This window comes from Dermacentor variabilis, chromosome 4 (genome assembly GCF_050947875.1).
Source record: "Dermacentor variabilis isolate Ectoservices chromosome 4, ASM5094787v1, whole genome shotgun sequence".
Lineage (NCBI taxonomy): Eukaryota > Metazoa > Arthropoda > Arachnida > Ixodida > Ixodidae > Dermacentor > Dermacentor variabilis.
This window is the reverse complement of record NC_134571.1, coordinates 231,059,538-231,072,838: the sequence shown is the minus strand read 5'-3', so window position 1 is coordinate 231,072,838 and position 13,301 is coordinate 231,059,538.

The following is a 13,301-nucleotide window of genomic DNA, read 5'->3' as shown; positions in this document are numbered from 1 at the left end:
TGTTCCTTGGTGTATGAGCATACCTACTCCTCCTCCCTTCCTCTCCATTGTTGTTCTATTGCTCCCTTCCCAGACGTAGCCTTCAATAAGCGGTGGGTCTTCTAGATCCCTGACGTGTGTTTCGAATAGCGCGTATACACCTACTTCTTCGTCCTTTGACTGCTGTTCTATTTCTAACCACCTCGCTCTCTTTCTACCGCCTTGCATGTTTATGTACCTGGTGTTAAATTTATTTGTAGTTTTCTTCCTGGACCTCCTAGTGGCCATTTTATTGGCGTCAGCCTCTATTGTTGCACTTTCTACACTGTTTCTACCTACCCCTACGCCCTGAGGCGCAGTGGACCCCCTAAAAAAGCTACTGCCCGACCTGCCAGGCGCCAGCCGATCGCGGCTCCTAGCCTTCCATTAAAGTGGATGCCATCTCGTGTAAAGCCTCCGCCAAAGCCTGCTCTATGCACTTCTCTGTTTATGTCTGCCACTTCAAATCCTTTCTCCTGGCTTATAGCTTTCTTATTTCACAATTTACAGCCACAACGTCCTTGGCAATTGCTCCGTTCCTTCCTTGCACCTCCGGCACTGTGCATACCACGATCTGGACTTGCTGTGCTATCGCCCTTAAATCGTCAACTCCCTCCGCTAATCTTTCCACTACTTTTGCAGCTTCACCATTCAACACATCATTTAGCCCCGCCGCTACCACTACCAAATTGCGCTCTGCAACATTCTCAGAAAGATCGCTTTTTGTTTCTCTCAGTACTGTGTCCATTGTACTGCCTGGGAACGTCCCGACTGCTACCCGCTTATCACCCTTTGCACGCTCCATTATAGCTCTTTTGCACCTCCTCATATTTGAATCACCACCGACAAGTACTAGGGCATTCTTTCCCTCCCTCCTAACTTCCAGGTTGTGCTTATCATTGACTATGAGCTCATTCCTTGGGGTTAGCTTGTTCCCCTCCTCTCCTCGCGCTCGCTGGCGCCCCTGTGTCTGCAGCGTCGCCTCCTGCGGGGCGTGTTGCGCTGCTTCGCTATAACTACGCCGATTCACCGGCGGCGAGCTGACTACCGCTTGCTCTGCCACCCTGCCCCCGACTTCGCATGTAGGGTCTACCCTACTTTCTGTGCTTTTGCCACCGGCTTGGTGTCCCGATCCATCATTCTCCGCTGCGCTCGTCTCAAGCGCATCGAGACGCCTATGTAGTTCTGCTCTCCTTTCCCTCTCTTCTCGAAGCTCGGCCACGGTTCTTACTAATTGCGCGGGCTGCACCGCTTCCACCTTGACCAACTCGGCGACTTTCGCCTGCAAAGCTAACCGCCTCTCCCGCTACTCCCTCAGGTCTGCTTTCAGCTCCTCGAACTTGGCTGTCCAATTTCCGTCCAGTTTTTGGACTGCTTCCCTGACCCCTTCGCACAGCCTGCACGTAAAGCTAGGCTCCTCCGCGTCTGCTAAGCTCTGGAAACTGGTCTCGTCGAGGGAGCACCAGCGCAGGCACTCGTCGCACTGCACTTGCTCCGCGTCCCCCGCGGCCTTCCCTTTCTTTGGTTTCATCGCTAGGCCTACGTCCTTAGGCTCAACGAGCACGTCCGCCAAATCACTTCGAAGAACTAGCTGAGATAGTTAAATAGGCCTATCAAATACGTCCCGCCTAGCACCTAGGCCTAACGAGGGAAACCGCCAGACCTAGACAAAGCCGGTAGGTTTACCACGCTTACCACGATTTCAAAATCCGCGCTCCCGCTCCATGCAAAATAAAACACTTCAAAAACATCAGCCAATAAGAAGAAAAAAGAGCACCCAGCTACGAACGAAGTCGCCGAAGCCTCGACACAGGAGCGTCCGCACGCCCAATTACTATATAAATGCAAAAAACCAGCAAATAAAAACAGACGCAAGCTCAAAGCATGCACAAAAACTTATGATTTCGTCGTCGCCACGGAGCCCCGAAAAGCACGTCCATCCGCCACAAATCCAAATCCGTTTCCTAGAGTTACTGTATATGCTACCGCAGGTAGCAGAGTTGCGCGTAGGTCCGCCATCTTGCCTGGGAAGCAACCAAATGTATGCGGCGAAGCCGCACTCCGTTTTTGCTGACGGCATGCCTACCGTATCGTCGATCGACAGTTCGTGGTTTTGCATCGCTTTTGGACTGCTTGTCCGCCTAATCGTAAACAAAGCGCATCGAAACAGCTGACTGCATAAGATCGTCAAGAAAAAGGCGCCGAGATCGGTGCCCACCGAAGCTTAGGCCTAGCGTATCCGCCGAGTCCGTCTGCACGCTCTCGGCGCGCCTAGGCTCAGGAATCAAGAAGTCTAACACGGATAAATCACTCTATATTTCAGCTTTCGCATCGGTGTTCTTAAATAAACCATTTTTTCATGTGTACAGTGCGAGCACAAGTAGCGATGAGCGCCGATGTGACGCGTCATAAACACAGGTATGTATGTGCTGTCGCGGAAGGCTCCCGGCTCTAGCCTGCGCTTCTCTGACGAAGATATATGACTAGACAGACGTGTCTACTGAAAGGCATCACTGAACTAAGGAAACGTTGCATATCCTTCGCTTGAAGAACAAGAAACAGCTATCCAAATCAGTAGTAACAGCCCATACAGCGTCCCAAGTCGGCGGTTCATTTAGGACTTTTTTCAAAGTTAAAATGCCAGTCGCAAGTGAAAATCGATGTTGTGGCCCTTCCGAGCATGCTACTGAATACGGACAGCAAAATTTTCTTTGTTGTACAGGCGTGAGTTTTATATGCAGGGCGATAGCGCATCTACCATGACTGAGCGAAACATCTCTGTGAAACTAAAACTGCTTCTCGATCCTTGACATGGCATATTATCCCCTCATCTTCCACTTCTGGCGTGGCGCAGATGAATGTCTGGAAATAAAGAAAAAAATTCTGGAGTGGCGCAGTGGTAAAGTACCGGGATTGGGATCTGTAGGTCCGCCGATCGAATCCTGGTCGGAGCTTTTCTCTTTTTCCTTTTTTTTTTATTGCACCAAATCGCTCTCTGTTGTTTTTTGTATTCCAACAAGATATATACGGTGTCCAGGCACCGCGTATTTAACGCGCTATAGTTATTTTTCGCACCAGTACCCAGTGCCTCCGAGTACGCCGCGCCTGCCCAGCATCCAGCGCGCGGCACTGGGCCCATAATCCGGCGCTGCACTGAACACTGGATAATGGGTACTCGGTTTTGCATTAGGGATACCTGCTTATGTGCCAAAGCTCTCAACGTGTAGGCAGTCTAAAACATTACTGGTGAATCAATGACCAACCATGGCATTTCGACACTGGTACCCCCTTAGACTTGCTGTAGAAGCGTACCCACCTACTAGCAGGCACTGGATATCAGCCACACTGGATATCAGCCACACCTGCAAGAACCACTTCATTATGTGCCTTTTCACTGCAGGGATTCCAAAAGTAACCTTCTGTGGGAGTGTAGTGAAAGTTTTTCTCTCACAGGATTGACATAGCTACACTGACATAACTACATAGCCAGCTCACCGCAGCTAGCCCGCACGCGAACAGCGAACGCCAAGGTCGGCCGGATTCGCTTTGAATTTGACTGGCGATAACTTGTGTCAATCCAGTTCGCTGCAGCGGCGGCGTCGGGAAATACAAAAATTGGCCCGAGCATCTGCTTCTCCGCAATGCATGGTTGCTTGACTACCACGTGATGACGCTCTGCCAATAGAGGCGCTAGCGGCGTGATAAAACAGACGCGCAACTCTGCTACCTTTGGTAGCATATACAGTAACTCTACCGTTTCCTAGAGTTCTTCCTAAAGGCACATAATGAAGTGGTACTTGCAGGTGTGGCTGATATCCAGTGTGGCTGATATCCAGTGCCTGCTAGTAGGTGGGTACGCTTCTACAGCAAGTCTAAGGGGGTACCAGTGTCGAAATGCTAATGGTTGGTCATTGATTCACCAGTAATGTTTTAGACTGCCTACACGTTGAGAGCTTTGGCACATAAGCAGGTATCCCTAATGCAAAACCGAGTACCCATTATCCAGTGTTCAGTGCAGCGCCGAATTATGGGCCCAGTGCCGCGCGCTGGATGCTGGGCAGGCGCGGCGTACTCGGAGGCACTGGGTACTGGTGCGAAAAATAACTATAGCGCGTTAAATACGCGGTGCCTGGACACCGTATATATTTTGTTGGAATACAAAAAGCAACAGAGAGCGATTTGGTGCAATAAAAAAAAAGGAAAAAGAGAAAAGCTCCGACCAGGATCCGCGGACCTACAAATCCCAAGCCCGGTACTTTACCACTGCGCCACGCCAGAATTTTTTTTCTTTATTTCCAGACATTCATCTGCGCCACGCCAGAAGTGGAAGATGAGGGAATAATATGCCATGTCAAGGATCGAGAAGCAGTTTTAGTTTCACAGAGATGTTCGCGCTCAGTCATGGTAGATGCGCTATCGCCCTGCATATAAAACTCACGCCTGTACAACAAAGAAAATTTTGCTGTCCGTATTCAGTAGCATGCTCGGAAGTGCCACAACATCGATTTTCACTTGCGACTGGCATTTTAACTTTGAAAAAAGTCCTAAATGAACCGCCGACTTGGGACGCTGTATGGGCTGTTACTACTGATTTGGATAGCTGTTTCTTGTTCTTCAAGCGAATGATATGCAACGTTTCCTTAGTTCAGTGATGCCTTTCAGTAGACACGTCTGTCTAGTCATATATCTTCGTCAGAGAGGCGCAGGCTAGAGCCGGGAGCCTTCCGCGACAGCACATACATACCTGTGTTTATGACGCGTCACATCGGCGCTCATCGCTACTTGTGCTCGCACTGTACACATGAAAAAACTGTTTATTTAAGAACACTGATGCGAAAGCTGAAATATAGAGTGATTTATCCGTGTTAGACTTCTTGATTCCTGAGCCTAGGCGCGCCGAGAGCGTGCAGACGGACTCGGCGGATACGCTAGGCCTAAGCTTCGGTGGGCACCGATCTCGGCGCCTTTTTCTTGACGATCTTATGCAGTCAGCTGTTTCGATGCGCTTTGTTTACGATTAGGCGGACAAGCAGTCCAAAAGCGATGCAAAACCACGAACTGTCGATCGACGATACGGTATAGGCATGCCGTCAGCAAAAACGGAGTGCGGCTTCGCCGCATACATTTGGTTGCTTCCCAGGCAAGATGGCGGACCTACGCGCAACTCTGCTACCTGCGGTAGCATATGCAGTAACTCTACCGTTTCCTGCAAGCGACTCGTGTGCTGCTTGGTTATGCAAACCACATGGGTCCCAGAAATACCCAAACGGGTTCTTGTCTACGCATGCTGCTTGCGTCTACTAATCTATAGCTCTCTGATGTCAGCAGTATAAAAGAGACTACAAAAATAGGGCTTTGAACTTCACAACTCCAATTTTGTTTCTTCTATACTCCTACAACCTAAATACTATGCTGTCATGACAGCGTCTGCCTAGCTCATTGCCACATTTTGCAACAAAAGCAGTGATCACTCAATTAGAGTTGCCTGACCTAATATTACTCTAAGAATTCTTTAAACAGTTCATTTTTTAAGCACGAAGCATGTCATGCCCAATTAGAGAATTAACCACGCAATAAGCTACTAGAAGCAGCTAAAAAGTCAGCAGTCTTCTGAAGTCAGCTTGATTTGCAGCTCCTAAAATTGGCTATTATTGAATTAGGGGAAGGAAAGAACAGCTTGAATAAACATGTCTCATCTGAAAGTTGTGGTGTGCTGCAGGCTAAGGCAGTGAAAGGAAGCCATTTTGGCATTGGTCTACCTCTGTCCCAAAACCAGGCACCGCAGCCGAGGCGACTTCACTTGGCTTTGACATCTTCAAATTCGCTTTCCAGAGCACAGAATACTCAGTCGAGGTGAGCTCAAGGCACATCACCCACATTGGAAATGCAAAGACGTACGGCCAAGAGAATGCCACCTTGATGAAGCAGACCTAAAATTAACAAATGACACCAACTATCCCATCTGCCACACCCTCCATTAAAACCAGAAGGTACACTTACTTAGCACGGGCAACTGGGGCCTTCATCCAGAGTGTCAGTGCGACTCTGCCCCAAGAGGCAGCGAACATTATCCAGTATAACACTTGATGTAGGGATGAAAATGTGCCATATTAAAAAAATCGCGGTTTTAGGCTGGGACCATTTCTGTGATGCACTTGAGTCTGCAGAATGTAAAGGTGTTGGAGAATCGCTAGCAACATGCATCCTTTACACACTGCAAAGAGCGACATGCGAGCTAGAGCTTACTGGGGCAACATTCAGCCCTGACAAGCACCTGCTGCAACTTTGGGGTGAGCAAGCCAAGCTGCATACTACATACTTAAATTGTGGCTGCATGCAACAAACCATGGTCAATGTTCTGCACAAGACTGAGCAGGCAAAGATGTCATGCTAAGCAACTTGCCAGAGACTAGTGAATGGACCACTGTGTGTCATTTGAATGTATAGGTCTCAGTAAGATGCGACACATTCTCGGCTATAACAGAAAACCAAATACTGTAATACTATTGAAAACATGCTGCTCGATCTTCAGCGCACATCTGAGTAATTTGAGGAACAAGCTGCAGATGCTTTCCCAAACAACATCACAGTGACTGACCGTCACCAGAGTTGTACGCACCTTAATGACCATTTGCCAAAGAAGAAATGGAAAGCCTCTTTATGATGGCAGAACGTGTCGTTGCTCTCGAGCATGTCAACACTTGAAGCGCACATGGCAAAAATGGAGCCATTTTGCAGATGTTGAGGAATCTCACCAAAACAAGGAAGCCAAGCACTATTGCTTGTAATCAATGAAATCTGGAACATTGAAGTCCCCCACAGAGTGGAAATACTTGGTCATGATGCCACTACCGAAACCAGGCAAGAAACCCAACACCATTGCCAACCTTTGATTAGTCTCACTCACATTGACAGTGTGCAAATTGACTGAAGGAACGTGCCTCGCGAGGCTGAACTACTGCATGGGAAAGACAAGACTTTCCATCTGTGCCAGATTGGTTTCTGGCCTAAGGTTAACACGTGCGACAATAGCCTCTTTCTGCATAAAAGCATCGCCAATACCAGCCACATCGAAGGAAAGATATATAGGTACCGCAGTCGAACCAAGAAGAATGTTGAGCACAGTCTGCAACGAGGAGGTGCTGGTGGCCTTTTGTGAAGGCTGCCCAGGCATTAGGGTTGTCAGTGTTGCCAAAGCCTCTTATGCAACCAAATGTTTGAAATATGAAGTTACAGTAAACAGCCAAAAACTTTTGCCAACTGCACAGGTGGGAATGCAGGTAAAACCCGGACTAGCACACTTGGTTGCAGGAGTGGTTTGCTGATGTGGTAAGATGACTTAAGAGTTGGTGATAAGGTATACCGAATGCAGGTATGTACAGTATGTATATATACTGTTCGGCCGAAACAGGTGAATTTTCTGCAAAGCAATATCAAAAGCCAATTTTTTTTCAGGATGCCACTCATGTGCTTTACGCAAGTGTGGACAGGGTTATATAAAGCTGTATAGGCAAAATGATACAACTAGATACAGCTGTTAAGCATAATATTTTTTCTGGGCTAAGTTCTTGCTCCTTGAACTCATTAGAGATCAGTAACTGTAACACCAAAGTAGTGGACCATTACCAGAACAAAGGCATATAGTGTGCCCATCTCAATTCTTGTGCTTATGCCAGTCTTCTTTTTTACAGCAATAGCTGATATGGGCTAACTCCCCTGGTTCTTCTGATGTCTACTGGTGCTCTCACTGGAATTTCCAAATTTCTTGCTAGAATATTGCAAATAAAGTTCTCATTGTGCTGCGAGGATTCAAACATAGGATCAAAAGACTGGCAGTCCACAATTCTATATTTCAGCCACTCTGCTGAAGGTACGGTCATGGTGAATACTGATCCTGGAGAGTGCAATCTAGCCAATAGGTGCCATGATTGGCTAACACCTGCTCAATGTCTGCGTACTGTATATAGAGCTGGTGCCCACGCCTTCAAGTTCCGACACATCACCTTTCCACTCGTGAAGGCAGTCCTATGTTAATTTTTCTTCTTACATGTAATGACAGTGATTGGGTGCATCTGCTTCATTAATCTTCTAGTGCTTTTGTTTTCCTCAAGCACAGTGCGAGACCTAGCTATGGGTAGCCCAAATATATATTTGAGAAAACCAGAACAAATTCAGCAGTAAGAAGCTAAAGGGTTGCTTTGGTGGAGACCAGTGGCCAATTCCGGATATGAAAAGGAGGAAGAAAAGTCGAGTTTTTCCACTTCAACACTGGGAGGCACAACTCCCACAAATAAATACGACTCGTACTTATTTTACTTCTCTAAAGGAGATTACTGACTTGCATTAGCAAGTGTTCACTTCAATAAACACCGCATGAAGCAACCTTCCTGCGCATATTTCACCAGCTACTACATCACTGTTTTGCGTTACGAGTGAAACTGCAATTTTCTTAATGCCACAACTTGCCCAATTTTGTATTTTGCAGTAGGGTGTTAGCAGTGCTATTAAGGCACTTAAATACTCGTGAACAGAGATAGAGAAAAAACATAGAAGAAAGCAGTGGCTTTTTGTGCGTAGGCTATGCCTACACCTGGCACTCTCATGGTAATTTCTTCCCTATCTGCTAAACCATCGTAAACAAGAAAAGCTTATACACAATTATTGTGCAAAGTCAGACCACAACTAAAGTGGAGGTATCCTTGGTAAGCAAAGTATATTTGATGGCATTTTCTGTGGACCTGCTATTGGGCTTTCTTTCCTTCCTTTTCAGCTGTGCAGGTTCATTAAGAAGCAACGAGACAGTTTGACAATTTAAACAATTGGAAGACTTAGCAAAACCTTTTTTGGGTTCTTTTTTCTTGGTTCAAGACTCTGCACATTGCATTTTAAGGCGTGTTTTTCATGTTTTTTGCTTTTGTGTTTTTTATGTGTAGGGCATGTTAAAATTTTTTACACCATCCCAAGTATGTGGTGCTGTAGAGTTCTTGGATGGAGTCTTGCCCTCTCATTACGTACGATATGATGTCGGTTTTTTGTGTGCAAGGCTGTTTTACATTTGAGTGCGATTGTAGCATTTTGCCAAGTTTTGCCAAGTTTTGCCTCTGTCACCCAATCTTGAAAGATTGCTACACACTGCTGGTGGAATGACACATGTGACATTCTTTCTTTCAATAAAAGGAAGTCTCACTTATCCTGTGCACTCGTTGTCTTTTGTCGCTTTGAATTGCAATTTGTTGCCTATATTTGCTCTTTTGGTGCATTTCAGATTAGGAATGGCTATCATAGTTGACATCATTTAACCCTATTGCACACAATGTGCATGATGTGTACTTGCAATATATGGCCACCAGAAATATAATAGAAGTTAATAATTCAAGAATAGTGCCTTTGCATGGTGGTGCAGCCATGAATTGTGACTATAAGTTACCAGCGGTGCAGGTAGCACTGCTTGTGCAGAATATAGTTTAACTGTGCTAATTTTCAACATCATTGTTTTTATCTGCATTTGTATAGCTCCATTTCCTGTGAACAACACACATCTAGTGGAAGAGTGGCTTGCACCTGCAATTGGGGCCAATGAATAGCCAAATTTCTGCCTGCTTTCATGTTATTAGCATATCAGTAAAGGCAGTCGTTTCTATAGTAGCCCGTTTGCCCAGCGTAGAAGCCGCTGCGGGGTGTCAGGATCTCGTACACATCTTCAGCTTTGCAGGGGACACAGCATCTGGCACATAGTTTGTCACAGGCCATGTCTTTGGGGCAAGTTGAGTTTACTCACAGAGGGAGAACCAAGCTTGTTGGATATGAAGTAAACCGCCTGTATACTCATTGGCCTTCTTCATTTCGTGCGACATACGTGGTTGTAGAGACCCTTGTTTTAAGCACTTCTTGTCCAGCAGCAGTCTTTTGCTTTTGAAACACTAAGGATAGCTTTCAGCAAGCTGGACAAGAATAACACTGAAAAACCAGCATGTGTTAAATGTCCAACTTATCATACGAAGCTTCATACAGTATGATGAGGGCGTAAATAAATGAGGGTGTTCCTCAAGACCTTGTAGCACATGTCATAAGTTTGGAGCAACATGATGCACTTCTTGCACTTCTTTGATCGCATGCTATAGGTTCAGCAGGTGTGGCCATGGTTGAAGTGCAGTGCAAAGTCGAGAAAACATGTCTGTGAGCAGCACCCTGATAAAGGAGACACTGGGAAAACTAGTGGGAAGCCTGTTGAACATCTGGTTGACCCAGTTGCTTGGTTCATCAGGCAAAGTGTGATAAAGAGAAGGAAGTCATCAACAGATCAGAAGGTTCTTACATATAGACACTGTGCCAAGGTTCTCAGGCAGGTCTCTGTCATAACACAACAACAAGTCTTAGTGCACAAGCTATGCACAACCAACTACATATGCCTTCTGTTTGGACAAAGAACTGCTCATTGTAACTAACGAGGTTGGAGTGGACAAAAAAAAAACAGCAGCTCCATTAATCTGGTGTCACGGGTATCAAGTGTTTTGTAAGTGTGAAACGCCATACTCCTCAATGCCTTCTTGGGTAACATCAGCAAGAACCAGCTTGAGGCAAGGGGTAATAGATATCTTTACAAGCTAAAAATGCATGCATGCATGGAGAGCACATTGCGTCCAAAAAGTAGGCACTTCGCAGGGGCACTGGAGAAGAAACAGATTAATGACCGTGGACAAAGACAAGCTCCTCTGCTACTAAACACCCAGCACTGTTGCCATGTAACGACCTCTGAAACTATCCCTCTCAAAGAGGAAATCATCTTGGTGTATCCATAAAGAGGGCAGACAGGCAAAGCCCCTTCAGCAATGCTGCCAGCTTCAAAAGGCCCACTTTGGACTTCCTGCATGCTTCCTTCTTAGACTTTAATGGGTGCAAGCATTCTACTGTCCAAAAGTTGTCATTGAGAGCACTGTTGGTTTGGTGGCAATACAGTTCAGAAGCGATTGCAACAAACCTCCCTTCCTTGTTGGTCTGGAGGCTCACGAAGCGACACCATGAGACAAGCAAGGTGGCTGGATGCCTCTAAGCCCTTGCTCATTTATAACACAGTTCTGTTAGTAACAACCAAGAGACCTGAAACCAACAAGCTCAAGTTCGGCACTCGTGTGGTTACTGTGGAGGATCCATAATAAAAAGCACCAGAACAGAAAGCTCAAGGGAAAGGATAAAGCACCATGAAACACTTAGTATTGCTGCAGCCCCCCCCCCCTTCTTTTATTTTGTCTGGTCATGCTACATTTTTTTACTATAGATAGGCATGAACTTCTGTGTACAGCTTACTGCAGAGAGCATAGGTGATGTTCCCAATCAGTGTCCGATATTTATATACACTATGTGTTGGCTCAAAGAGGTTTGAAACATTGCAATGGAAGCTTCTAGTAGAAAAGGCGCCTGGAAGAAGAAGAAAAGAAAGCTGTGCTGCAACCATCTTGGCAACATCTTGTCCCCTTAATAAAAATTGTGATTCCATATGAAATTCAACCCTCCAGTTTAATGTACCAGCACACTTATGAACGAATCAATTCTCAAAGAGCATGTACAGTCCAGCCAGGCTTCCCTGCATGGGCATGAATCCGCATTGTGCTCCTGCATTGAAGGTGAATAACACGTTCCATAATGGCGAATGTGCTTTAGTAGGCTTCCCTGCAATATGATTTCGTAATGCACAAGGAATTGTCAATGAACCTTACCACGAGCACAGATGCACTTGCAGATTATATTACAATTGAATGTAATAAGCACAGGTAAACATATGTGGCCTTTTCACTCTTAGTACGCTTTACTGTACGATGCTTATTTACACCCATGTATTGCGGTGTAGCAAGCTACAAAAGAAACGTTGCATAATTGAGCCTTTTAATATTACTTTTCTCGCAATACACCAGTGTTTCGCGGTAAAGCATACTGTCACTGGACATAAGAGTTCTTTAATTATGCGCTCGCGCAACCGCCGCTTCTCAGGTCGCCTAAGTGGACATACTACGCCGCGTGATAGCGGCCCCCTCCCACTTTTAGTATGCTTCACCGCGTAATTAAAATGTACTGAGGCGAAGAAGCAGCACATTTGTATTGAGTGAATAAACAACTGGTTTTTACAACAGTACAATAAACGCACACCATGCATCAGTCTACCACACGGAAGAGCGTCGGAACAAAAGGTAGCTGATTCACAAAGGCCGTGTAGCCCACTTATCAGTCGTAAAGGGTATTATGTGCAATTCAAAATTTCCGACACACAAAAATATGTTTATATGCTTACGTTCGTACTCCTTGCGTAATAAGACTGCCAGAACTTCCACAATAGAAAGTAATTTCCAACACGCAAACGCAAAGTATTGGACATATGCCTCGTTTTCAACTCGGTCATCATGCAAATGACATATAGCACGGAAAAACGTGAACATGCTGTGTGTTAGCATCGTAAACTTCATACTTGGCAAGGAGCACACCACAATCCTGCGACAGCCGCTAATCAGACCAAAACAGGAGCACATTCCTTTGAACGCGCAAATAGAGCCCCTAAACCACTCTGCTCCACCACCACCTTCACTGCACGGCTGCACCACTCGTTACAAGCACAGCACACCAACCACATATTCAGCACTGAGAGAGAGAGAGAGAGAGAGAGAGAGAGAGAGAGAGAGAGAAACTTTATTTGGTTCATTCAAGGAATTAGCGTCTCGAGGTCTCCGTTGTCTTCTTGGGCGCCGGCGACTTGGAGCCTCTTCCGGCAAGGGTGGGCCCCTATTCCAGGGCTCCACTGAGCCTAGCTACCTCACTAGCGTGCTGCACTAAGGACCTTTGGGCCGTGAGCTCGCAGCTGGTAAGCCGACGCAGTCGCATTTACATGACTTGTAGCTAGCATCACATCCCTCGATGTCCGTTAAGCAAAGGCGGACACGGCGACGCCACATCGCGGTTCGCTGAACTGCGCTGCCGATTCGCTAGGCCACTTCGACATTTCAATTGTCACCACCACCGGGTTCTCAAGGAAGCACGGGTCGCACAACGCAGATTCTGTACTGCTAGAGCTCACGGCTTTCCGCCAAGTAACACAGAACCTACAACCAACATACAAGCAATGCAACCACAATCACATGAGCAATGTTGAACAACGCGCGGTCCGGAGAACGATCAAGTCGAGAACGAACACACGCCACGGCACCGCTCGGCCATAGAATAAAGAACAGCTTTAGCGAAGGAAAACTGTACCTTCCGCAGTGGTTCGAAAATAAGCAGCGGCAGCGCATGGAACTTAC